At 44.7% G+C, this 13,272-nt stretch overlaps 1 pseudogene; it reads right to left on the bottom strand.

The window, feature by feature from the left end:
- Positions 1-149: 149 nt before the first annotated feature.
- LOC113140575 (uncharacterized) lies at positions 150-2,151 on the bottom strand (annotated as a pseudogene).
- Between the last annotated feature and the right edge of the window lie 11,121 nt (positions 2,152-13,272).

Raw genomic sequence — 13,272 nt, 5'->3', positions numbered from 1 at the left:
TTTAAAGTAACCAAGTACATTTACTCTAGTACTGGTAGTACTTTTTATTCCACTTCCAGCACCACTGTATAAAGCTGTGGAGAGGACTCATACTGTAGTTTTACTGCATGTACTGAGACAGTACACAGAAATACCACAGTACTTCCAGACTTTGTACAGTGTTTGGACCTTTATTCAAACTGTTCAGAGTCACAGAGAAACAGGAAGACAGCTCAGAAGTGATGCTCAGTGGTGACCGCCATGACATCATCAAAGTCCTCAGCCAATCGCTGCTCAGCCTGGACGGGTGCTGCTGTCACCATGGGGACAGGCAGGTCACTTCCTGTCAAAGGAGAAAATCATAAAATGGGCTGGACATAATCAGGGACATGAGACAGTGGAGGGATTGATTGATTGATTGATTGGTTGATTGACTGATTCAGAGTGTTACCTGTGGGTCTGTGTCGATACAGAGACACCATGAGGACAGTGGAGATGATGTATGGACAGAACACCACCAGGTAACGGACCACTGTGAACACCTGCAGGAGGGGGGCGGGGTCTGGGGGCAGTGCTGTGGTTGTAGGTGTTCCTGCAGACAGAAGCCCACCTGGTCAGGTGAACATGAGCCTGAAATCAGAGTGTCAATCAAAGTGAAGCTGCTGACCTGTGACAGAGATCCAGCCGGGTGGAGACTCTCCATGGCCCCTGATGTTACACCTGTAGACGCCTTCATCGGCCTTGGAAACATGGAGGATGGTCACGTGACCCGTAGGCCGATCGATGATGAGGGAGCCGTGTTTATAGAAATCAGCTGGGAGGTCGGAGGATGTCTGGGTTCTACAGATCAGGGTGATGTTTTCTCCCTCCATCACAGGGAGGACAGGACTCTGCAGGATCAGTGCTCCACCTCAACACAGAGACAAACTACAGCATTTCATCCATTTCCACACAGCTTCATCAATACTAACTCCACAGGCTCATCTTACCACTGACAGTGATGTTGATGCTCTGACTGGTTGCTCCCTCTCTGGACTCACACCAGTAAACTCCACTGTCCCACAGTAGGACACCACTGAAGTTACAGGAAGAACCAGCTGATGTTCCCCAGTCAGGTCCACACTGAGTCCTGGTTTCTCTGGTTGTGTTCCTCCTCATGTTACAGGAAGAACCAGCTGATGTTCCCCAGAGTCTCCTTCAAAAACCTGGGAGCTGCTGGGACTCAGAGTCAGACGAGCTGTGGGAAACAATTCAAGGAGAAGAGAGGGGAGCTCAGTGCACTGATGAAGAGTTCTCAGGCAGTCTAGGCCTATAGCAACATAACTAACAGGAGGATGGTTCAGGGTCACCTGAACAGAGGATGATATATGTTAAACAGAAGAAAGAATCCTCCAAATCTCCTCCTGAGTGTTGTGTTTCAGTGCCATCAGCTGAAGCTCGTTGTGTTTGTCTTGTGACTTTGATGAAACTCTGATCCCATTTCTGACCAGTTAATGTAGAAAACCATTTCCAAAAGGCTCAGTGACTTTTTATTGCTGTGAATCTGCAGCTCTAAGAGTCCCAACATGAAGATGTCCTTGTAGATGAAGACTCTCCTCCCACATATATAAGAGTCAGCAGTTCCTGGGGATTAATAGTTGTCTAATCATTGGCCACTGATGACAACATAGGAGCCCACTGTGCAATAAGACTGGAGCATATTTCCATATCTCAACATGTTTGTCAAATATAGGAATAAAAAGATGCATCGTGTTGTTCAGAGAAAATATGGCTGCAGTCACTGTTCATTCCTTGTTTCCTGTTCCTGTATTTACCCCAGTGACTGACAGAACTGGGTGTTTGTTTCTAATTTCCTGTTTCCTCATCAATGCAAACTGAACATCTCCTCCACACTGACTATGTTGGTGGTGCAGCAGCAGCAGGAACATGTGAAAGAATGAATAGTACATTATTACTGAGAGTGTATCACACAGCTGAGGGGTCATATTGATGAACTGATCATCACCTGAGGCTGCATATTTACAGCATGAACAACATGTTTCCTTGGTAAATGGGACCAGTGATTCTATAGAGTCAGCTTCAAACTGGGACAGGAAAAGTTCACTGACCTTGGTCTGTTGTGCAGCTCAGCAACGACATCAGGGCTGCAGAGACATGAGGGTGGTCAGTGTGAGGTTTAACAGAAAACAGAGTGAACACAGAGGGTTTGTGTGTGGGCTGAAGGTCTGAGGGTCTTCAGATCTGAGGGTCTGAAGCTCTTAAGGTCTGAAGGTGTGAAGGTCTGAGGGTATGAGGGTCTGAAGGTCTGAGGGTCTTAACCCTGGAGAACCCCAGAAGTGACTGCTTTAAGTTCTCTGAACACCAAAATATCCACTTTTTCTATTTTAACCCTTTATTCCCTTTTTTAGGATTTAGGAAAGAACCAAAGGGTCATTTTTGACCCATCATTGTTTGAACTAGCTCAGAGTCACTAATTTATTCAAAAATAATATTAAACATACTTCTATGCATTCTGCAAACTACTGCTGAATAGATTAACAAAATAAATCACAATTTTACCAACCGCTGGTTTGCTGAGAAGACGATTTTGTTTGTGTAGGTTTCCAGCTCAACAAAACAGCTTGTGGTCAGCCATCTTGTCACTACTACTCTGGCTCATGTTAGCTCAATATTCATCCACTAGGTATCTCTATGCAGGGGTCAGAAGTGGGACTCTGGGCTTTTGAAGTTAAAATTGACAGTTTTTTAATTAGCAGCAATTAATAGCGGCCAAATTTGACCCCGTGGGTTCTCCAGGGTTAAGGTATGAAGGTCTGAATGTCCGAAGGTCTTCAGGTCTTAAGGTACCGTTTACCGACCGTCACTTATTGATTTATTACTTTTAGGGACCGTCACTTATTGATTTATTACTTTTAGGGACGTCACTTATTGATTTATTTCTTTTAGGGACCGTCACTTATTGATTTATTTCTTTTAGGGACCGTCACTTATTGATTTATTACGTTTAAGGACTGTCAGTCAATAATTCAGTATATGCACACTGAGCAATGACCCACTTCCGATAAAGTCTCAGCCAGTTCAGTTGCTTCTGCTATCACTCGCCTGCGATAAAACAATATGTGTAGCAAGAAAACATTTAAATATCAGAGAACCGACAGCACAGCACCTGAGCACTGTTGTGTACCTTTGTGTCAAGCCTCAAGTAAGTACAACAAAGCAGTTAGTTGCCACACATTTCCATCCGAAAATGGCTTGTTAGCCCCCATACCAGAGTTTGTAGCTGTCATTTTCAAAAAGAGGACATCTGCGAGCCAAAGTCCGAGACAGGGTGACGGCTATTAGCCAAAGGAGCTGTTCCAGCATTATTTCAGTGGAACAATTTTACTGCTCCCACTCCAAGGCCGGGGGTATGGGAGAGAAGAGAGCGAGCGCCACTGGGGCCTGCAGCTGTGGATTTAGTCCTCGAGGAAAATATGTCTCTCAGAAAGGAGATCCTCAAACTGAGGGACCAAGTCGAGAAGCTGACCATAAATCAGCGCTTTGGGATTCATCGTTTTGCTGGCTCAGACAAGGACATATGTCTTTTTCACAAGGTAAGATGTCCAACACGCTCAAAGTTAGATTACAGACTGTAGGGGTACATGGACTATATTTTTATATGAGGAAGTCTGGAATGGAGAGAAGTATGTTTGATGCAGGACATGTATGAGAGCTGTAAGACAGTGGTGAGGTGTAGGGGTGACAGAGGAGTTCAAGGTGGAGGTGGGACTGCACCAAGGATCGGCTTTGAGCCCCTTCTTGTTTGCTGTGGGGATGGACAGGCTGACAGATGAGGTTTGACAGGAATCTCCATGGACCATGATGTTTGCAGATGACATTGTCATCTGTAGTGAGAGCAGAGAGCAGGTGCAGAAAAATCTAGAGAGGTGGAGGTTTGCTCTGGAAAGGAGAGGAATGAAGGTTAGTCGCAGTAAAACAGAGAACATGTGTGTAAATGAGAGGGACTCAAGTAGAACGGTGAGGTTACAGGGAGTAGAGGTGAAGAAGGTTGAGGATTTTAAGAACCTAGGGTCAACAGTCCAGAGCAACGGAGAGTGTGGAAAAGAAGTGAAGAGACGTGTGCAAGCAGGTTGGAACAGGTGGAGGAAAGTGTCAGGTGAGATGTGTGACAAAAGAGTGTCAGCAAGAATGAAAGGAAAGGTGGACAAGACAGTGGTGAGACCAGCAATGTTGTCTGGTTTAGAGACAGTGGCACTGAGACAAAGACAGGAGGCAGAGCTGGAGGTAGCAGAGCTGAAGATGTTGAGGTTCTCTCTGGGAGTGACGAGGATGGATAGGATCAGGAATGAGGACATCAGAGGGACGGCTCATGTTAGATGTTTTGGAGAAGAAGCCAGGGAAGCCAGATTGAGATGGTTTGGACATGTTCAGAGGAGGGACAGTGAATACATTGGTAAAAGGATGCTGAGGTTAGAGCTGCCAGGAAGGAGGCCTAGAGGAAGACCAAAGAGGAGGTTCTTGGATGTAGTGAAGGAGGACATGAGGATAGTTGGTGTGGGTGAGGAGGATACAGAGGATAGGGTTAAATGGAGGCAGATGATTGGCTGTGGAGACCCCTGAAGGGAGCAGCCCAGAGGAGAAGAAGAAGGGGTACATGGACTAGATGGACTTTATAAGCATGATTACAGTTTAATGATCTTCAGCTGAGTTTCAATAGTGTGTAAGATCTTGACTGTATTGTTAAACATGGTGTTGTTGTTGCTAATATAAATACTAATAGTGCTGCACTTTGGCAGGTACAAATAAGTCACAGTGTTTGTGTGTGTGAAAGATGGTGGCTAAGAAAGTTATGTTTGAAGTAATTTCATATTATACAACGATTCTGTCAAGGGCCCGAAGGCTCCTATTCTTTAAACGGACCAAAAACGCTCAGAGGACCGGTACTCAGTGCAGAAGGTTTACTGACAGAACTCAAAAATAAAGAACAAGGGGTGGATAGACGGAACACAAAGGGTTAACAGCAGGACACGGGAACCACACACGAACACAGGCTATGAGGGGGAAATCGGAAAACCTCTACGATCGCACACGCACGGGAACTCAGACACACTCAGGGAACTAGGAAGACCAAGTCACACACTCGCGGGGACGCAGACTCACTCAGGAACTCGGGACGGGGCATCCACCCTGGGCCACACACTCACTCGGGGACACAACAGGGGACGCTACAGACACACACAAAGCTGCCAGGGTCACGCATACAATGGGGACACCGCAGGCAGAGAAAACACAAAACAAGGAACACGGCCTGGGTCACTTACTCAAACACACCAGGCTACAGAGACGCAGACAGAATGCCGACGCAGAACACAGAGGAAAAACTCAACGAAAGGAAACACAGTTACTCACACACACGAGGGTTCCACAGGCGAAAAACAGACACAGCAGAAACAAAAGGGCAGGGGAATGTCTAGTGGAAAAAATGCTGGGGTTTAACTTCACAAGTAAGAAACTCAGGAGAAGGCAATGACCCAGCAATGAACTAAGGGACCTGAAGGGTATTTAAACGAGGGGACAAAACAAGAGACAGGTGAAAACAATTATCATCAAAACAAGGTAACATTCATGAACACAAATTAGATCCTGCTCAGTCCTACAAAATAAAAGTCCTTAACAGGAAGTCCATGGCAGGATCATGACAGATTCATGGTTTGAATATTCATATTTAAAATGTATTCATTTAGATTTGCATCCTGTGACCTGCTTATGAGGTTCTGGGCCTTAATAGAGCCCTCAGTGCCACCTACGGTCACTGTGACACAAGCACAGAGGCACAGAGCCAAGTTCCACTGTGGTAAGTTGTTATTTACATGAATCAGACAATGTAACTTAAAGATCATGGCTCATGGAATTTAAAAGAAATGTAATGTACATTTTCATCTTTTGCACATACCCATTCTCTGCAACCTATTGATGAGATGTTCATGTTTCTCAACTTCCTTGCCCTGGGTTCAAAACAGCGTGACCTTGCTGACCGTTATGGGGTCCACCACTGCCAGTCGGACCATCACAACGTGGACCAACTTTCTATACGCTCTGCGAGAATATGGATACCAGAGGGGAACATCAGGGCACATCTACCAGCTGAGTTCAAGGACTACGCAGACACGACAGTGATCCTGGACTGCACAGAGCTGAAGTGCCAGTGCACAATTGAATGCATGGATCTTTCTTGCTGGCTTGGGCCTGATAATTATTAAGGTAAGACAACTACCTTTCTTTAGGCTCCTAAAACATTACATATTCCATTCTGGTTTCACACAACAATTATAAAATCAATTTTTATGACCTAATGAATTATTACCTCTAATTATTATAAAAAAACTTTCATGATACATTTAAATATGTACATTAAAAGAGGCTGAGAAAAATTCTTACTTAAGATTTCATCTAAAATGTTCTTCTAAACAGCAAATATCAGCCAATTAACAGCATTCTGTAGAAGAAACATAACAGGCCACTGGAGTCTAATTTTCTAGGGAGGCACTGAGGTAAGAATAAAAAAAAGAAAGTCAATTTTTTCTTTCACTGTTTTAATATTTTCATTGTCTCTGGGAATCCTCTGAATAAACATGTCATGTGTGTATGATCTGGCCCTGGATGGGACCTTCTTAATGAATGTGTGCCCTCACTGACCTTAATATATGGGCAGTCAACTTAGTTTGCTACATTAGAGCATTTAATGTCAACAAGGCCAAACCCAGACTTGTCATACACAATGCCATCAGGTGATGACCCCATCCAGGGTGCATCTGGGGGGATGAGAAACCACAGGGATGGTGGTTTACCTCCCGTGCCCTGCAGTACTCCTCGACTGCTGTAGGTTCCATTTAAAGCCCCCATCTCATGTCAGCAGTCTGATAGCTGGGTTTCAGAAGTCTTTTTGCAAGGTTTTTGGCAGAGCTCTGTGTCCTGGTGTGACAAACCTGTCTGAATTTGGAGGAGGTGATGTGGGTTTGTCTTAATTGGTCCCAGTCAATGCAGGAACTCTGCTTTTTAGAACTGTTTGCAATTTTGTGTGATGTCTCCAGTGTTGTGGCTAAGGACATCATGTGGTGCTGCTGGTGTTCAGTGCAGACAAAGAGCAGGTAGAGGGTCTGTAACCGTGAAGTGGCAGTTGTGGGGGAGAAGGAGCATCTTTGTGTGGGCAGATTTCTGGGACCGTCTTTGCTGGCATGTGATATGACACTTCCTTCTTGCACTTTTCCAAATGCAGAGTCAACCAGAGGAACACGGATGCCCGTAGCCATAGTTGTTATTAAGGAAGCCACATCACTGGGAAGATCACTATATACTTCATCCACCCTGAGTGTGGAAAGTTCAGGCAGAAGTGAACTGACGCCCTCGTATAAGTTGCTCCTATGGAAAAGAACAAAAATATTTAGATAAATAAATGAAATTAGCCAAAGTTAGAAATGAATAAAGTTGAACAAAAAAGATTTATTTCTTTATTTATCTAAAAAGCCTGAAGAGACGATTTGTTTGTCTGTTTTTTGGCTGAAAGACATTGTATTGCATGATCAGGTGAGGACAAATGTACCTGTCCCACCAAAACCTTGTGTAGTTGAACCTTTTCACATAAGTTGACATGGTCTGTGAGAATTTTTTAAAGGTCAACAAAGTATTGTTTAAAGATTTGACCCAACTTGATCTAAAGTCTCTCTGATATGATTACTACGGAAAATGTCTTTATTTATTAATCATAATAATAACAATAACACTATTACTGTGTAAGAACCATTACTTACCATGGTCAATCAATGAATATACACACATCTGTTACATTATGATCAAAGTGCAGTTATAAAAGGGGAATGCATGAGGACAGTGGGAATTGTTTTTAAATGCGTCATTAAATTCTAAAGAATAACATGAACAAATAACGACCAAACAGTTTGTGGGAGCCAAAAAATAAATTATAGCCAAATGATTATTTTGTATTATTATTATCATTGACTGTCTCAGTTTCTATGAATTCCAGTGCTTAGCACCAACATTTACAATATCCCAAAACAACAGGGTTCTTTACGGCCTGTGAAAAGGAACATGCATTTAAAATAACTTCGAGCAAGCGCACAATGATTCACAGAAACTTGACTGAGGAACAGAACCCGTCTTAGAATCCAGCCTGCTCTGAACCTGCAGGAGAACTTTCCCTTACGCTCAAGTTGTGAGGCTTTTGGCTTTTCCTCACTGATAACACTCAGTCCTAATGGTTACTTCTCCTGGGCTTGAATCCTTATTTGACACTGAGATTATGTATTTAAAAGGTTAATGGTTAATAGTTCATGAACGAAAACAGAAAAGTGGTATCACCACCACACACAATGCTGCACTAGTGTTATCTAAGTCAGCATATACGATAAGTTTTGTAAAGACACGTCTTACCTTCATAATTGTCGATGTAGCTTGAAGCCCTTCTCTTTGTTTGTCACTGATGTTTCACTAAGTGTCTGTATAATCCGTCCCACGTCGTCGACCGTAGTCCTTGGTAGATCTTGGAGCGAGCGAGTGAAAAACGCCATAATTGCAATGGACACTGTGGATGCCGGAAGTGATTGACCTGGCTGACCTGGAATTCGGAAGAGCGTGTGCATATGGCCTAAAACTTCCAGGACATGTGAAATTTTGACTCTGTTCCTTCTGAGAGAATCTTCTCAAAAACAGGGCAGATACTCACCGAGAGAAGAAATCGGATCAGTCCAAGCTGAGGCATCAGACTTTGTTGAATGCCAACCTTCACTGAGGACATTAATACTGTTTGCTCGAGTTTGGTTCTGTTCTGTGGATTTGTTTGCAGTTTTTTGTTCATTTGTGCAATAAAAATGTTTGATTCAAATATTAAACAAAAGGAAGAACAGTTTTGTAACAGAATACATGCACAAAATTAGACAATTATAAGGCTTCTCATAAAAACACCGCACATGAAAGAGTTTTCAACACACAAACCATTAATTTTTGCAAAGGCCTACAAAAAATCCTAAATTAAGAGCCGTTCAGGAGTCGAAAGAGCCAACTGTGAAAAGAGCCGAACTTCCCATCACTAATGGACACTGTGGATGCCGGAAGTGACTGACCTGGCTGACCTCGAATGCGGAAGAGCGTGTGCATATGGCCTAAAACTTCCAGGTCAAGTGAAACTTTGACTCAAAAATTTGTAGGACTACTGAAATACATGATACACACTTCCATCCATCCATCCATCCATCCATCCATCTTCTTCCGCTTATCCGGGACCGTGTCGCGGGGGAAGTAGCCTAATCAGGGATACCCAGACTTCCTTTTCCTTGACTCTTCCTCCAGCTCTTCTGATGGGACACCGAGGCGTTCCCAGGCCAGCCGGGAGACATAGTCCCTCCAGCGTGTCCTGGGTCTTCCCCGGGGCCTCCTCCCGGTGGGACATGCCCAGAACACCTCCCCAGGGAGGCGCCCAGGAGGCATCCAAAACATCCCACAATCCCACAAACATCCCCCAATGTTTCCCACACTATTACTGAACCAGCCCCCCTCGTCCTCGTGCCAATCATAAATGCTTTCTGCTTCATTTAAAAACTATTTCAGCTCCTCCCAGTACATGTCATTAGTCTTAGACACTGACAGATGAGGATTAGGTGTCCACCCTTTTACAAAACGTTTAGCTTCCTGGGTGAGGCCTACAGAACAGACTGCTTTTCCTTTTCTGTCAGTGTAAAGAGTCTTAAGAGTTATTCTTTGTGGCCCTAGTTTTTCAAATTTCTGTGGATAATCTAAGTCAGGGCCTGGAGTGTGTTTATAGTGAAGAGTGACATGCATCTGCTCTGGAGTGAGGCTCTCTGTGTGGGGTGGTTGAGGATCAGGCAACAGGCGCAGGAGCTGCTCTCCTGTCCGTCCAGGGTCAGGCGTGGGCAGGTCTAGAGACCACCAGTAGTGAGGTGCCCCTTGTTTTAGCACTACATAGGAGGGGATTTCTTCCCCTGGACCTATTGCTGCCATTCCATTGGTAGTGGGCACCAAGGATATTTTTAGTTTGCTCAGCAGATCTCTGCCCAGTAGATTAACTGGACAGCTTGGGCACAAAACTGCCATTGCCTTCTCCCGGAAACCAGATGCTTCATCCTCAACCACAAAACTTCGAGAGAAACTGCAAGGAGTGACCTGTCAATTTGCTGATTTCACAAAGATATGTTTATCACCTCTTGTCACTCCAGGAATCCTGTCCCTCAATACTGTTCTGTCTGCTCCTGTATCACACAAAAATTTTATTTTTACTCCATTAATTTTTAGCATCCTAATGGGCATCACTTTATTCCCTTCTGCATTATAATAAGTCTCCACAATTTCACTAAGATCCAATTCTTCAGTGTTTGAGGGGTCTAGTCATGCATTAAGGTTATGGGGTTCAGGTCGGTTGTACTCATCTGGCCGTCTATGCCTCTTCCTATTCTGTCTCTGTCGTGGTCGACCACAGTTGTAGCATGTGTCATCTTTTTCTCCTTCATCTCTGAACCTGCTATCTTGCCTATCTGGGCCTCCTCTGCCCCTGCCTCTTCCTCTGAATCCTCCTCTGCTGTACTGCTGAGGGCCCCCCCGGGCTCCGCCACTGCTCATCACATCCAGGAGTGCAAACACAGCAGCCTTAGATTGCTGTTCTGATTTATGTTTTTGCATGTCTTGTGCATGCTGGGCATAATTCATTATCTGAGTGACTCCATCTGTGGGAGTGTTAATGTTGAGTTATCGTATGTGATGCGTAATGGAAGGGCGTAAACCACTCAGCAGGCCTGCTTTAACTGCTGCTGATAGGCTGAACCAGGGGCCTCCTCAGGGTCCAATCCACTGTTTGTTTTAAACACTTCCTCTAACCTCCCTCTATATTCCTGCACATCCTCATCATCTTTCTGTTTACACTGAGCAATGGTTTGGTAATCAGGAGGTTTGACAAAAGCATCTCTAATCCTCTCTATTAATGCTGTAACCTGAGCTTCCAGCGCGGGATCGTCTGAGGGCAAAACGACTCCGGCTGGGTTCCGTCCAGTATATCCCCCTCTAACTCCCCCATACCTGTGTCCTAAAGCTTTTCTACATACTGAATCTATTTCCTGCCCATCTTAATTATATGTCTGTCTGAGTTACTGTAGGTTGTTACTCCATTGACGGACGTTAGAGAGTGGATCTCCCAGCCCCTTAACTGCATCTTCTAGTTCTTTACAGGACCAGGGTCTCCTCACCAGGAGGAGAGGTCTGTTATCCCCCCTCACCCCAAAATGAGGGTTGGGCACTTCAATTGCTGGGAAGATGCTCATAGGATCTTCCAGCGGTGGCCAGGGAGACGGGTCAGGACGGGGCCCCATCCATGACCCATCACCCTGGGGGTTTTTAAATGGGTTCGTGTCAGACATAGCTGCTGCCAATTGTTGAACCTCATTAACCAGGGGACTGTACGGATTTCCCGTTCTAGTGTGACTGGGGCTAGGTAGGACAGGTCCCACTATCCCACTGGGGGGGGCTGGGGGAGCCGGGGCTACAGCTGACCCTGCTGTCCCCGCCCCGGCCGCAGCCGCTGCTGCGGCTTGTGCAAGCAGACGTCTCTGCTGCTCTCTACGTTCCTCCTGTTGAATTAGTGCTTGTGGACGCCCTACAAAATCAGCTGGATCCTCTTGGAGAGCTGCTATGAGGGACTTTTTATCACCTTTCTCCTTATCTTTTTCTCTTTTTGCTTGCATTCCACAAAGCCGTCTCCTTTCTGCCTGTTCCTGCCATTTAACAGCTTCTATAATTTATAATTTAAGTTTATCAGTTTTCTTAGGTCCTGCTATAGCCGCTTCTGCTTTCAATTGAGTTACCAATTTATCGCATGCGCAGGTTTCCAGTTTCCCAGGAAACTCATACTTTTTCTTCCATTCACTCAAATATCTCACTGATCCTGGGGAATAGGTATTCATAAATTTAGGATCCCCGTTAATTGGGGTTTACTGTTTCCCTTTCCCATAGTTGCAACTTGGCACAAGCAAACGATCAGTCACAACAGCGTGTGGATCGTCCACTGTATCAGGCTTCTACAGGTACTAATTACCTGCGGATACAGCCGTCCACCACACTCAACTTCTCAATTTTTACTTGTGCCCAACAAATAACACACAGTTTCAGTGGGAAGTGACACCGTTCTACTTGGTTGGCAATTGCCTGTCCAACGTTCCCTTTTCATCAATAACCAAACAAATAAGCATTCACATTCACTCCACAGTACTGTTTAATGTGGCCCCTAGTGTCCCTGACACCGGAAATACCTCATCATGTCCCTGACATGGGAGATTATTTTGCCATGGTCTTTTATCCAAGTGGTCTTGTCTAACAGTTTTTCACCGTCCGTGCATTCGAATCAATCTGATCCTAATCCCGCTCTGCAACGGTATTTAGTTTAGACTCAAACATTATTTTTTCTGACGTCCATTCACACAATTTCACCCGTGGATCTTTACCTGATTTGACGCGAAGGTTCCCTTCACGGTTTCCGTCAGACAGTTGGGCTGAGAGGATGTTTCCAGACGGGGACCTGCCGACCTCCCAACGAATTCACGTGGGTGGATTTTCTCCAGCCGTCTAACGACTGACTCTGCAGAGATTCACGGCGTCCTCGTCCTCCTCTTCATCCAAACGGTCGTATTGGAGACCGGGCGGAAACACCAATAAATATGTCAGGTTTACGCTACACTGACATGGTTCTTTCCCTGAAGGCAATGAAACACACGACAACTTTGTACCGAGTATATGCCTGCAAGTGAAAAAGGCCTCAGTTGCAGACGGAGAGAAGAGACTTTCTTCTCTCCCCATGCGACCTTGACTCTCCTTCGCCTCCTTTCACTAAGCAGTCCTTTATTTTTATAGTGAGGAACAAACAAGGCACATGATGCGTGGGTGCAGTGAGAAGTTTCAGCTCATCATTTACACAGGCAATAAGGTTATGTGGTTTATCTGGTAAGATAGACACCTGCTAAAACATCTTACACAAACATGGTATTGTCTTCAAATCATGTTACACAATGACAACAATTGTACTTTTGACCTCATGACCCCAACAATCATTATGTGTCACAACCACTTATTAGGTTTAAGGGGTAAGTACTTTTTCACATATGGCCAGGCAGGTTTGGACAGCTTTGCTCCCTAATAAATAAAGTCCTGATTTTAAGAGCTGCATTTTTCATTTACATGGGTGAACTTTGTGTAATAAAATTAGTTTGAAGATTGTGTGTG

Source organism: Mastacembelus armatus, chromosome 18 (genome assembly GCF_900324485.2).
Source record: "Mastacembelus armatus chromosome 18, fMasArm1.2, whole genome shotgun sequence".
NCBI lineage: Eukaryota > Metazoa > Chordata > Actinopteri > Synbranchiformes > Mastacembelidae > Mastacembelus > Mastacembelus armatus.
The sequence above is the reverse complement of the archived record's forward strand: the minus strand, read 5'-3'. Positions and strand labels throughout refer to the sequence as shown.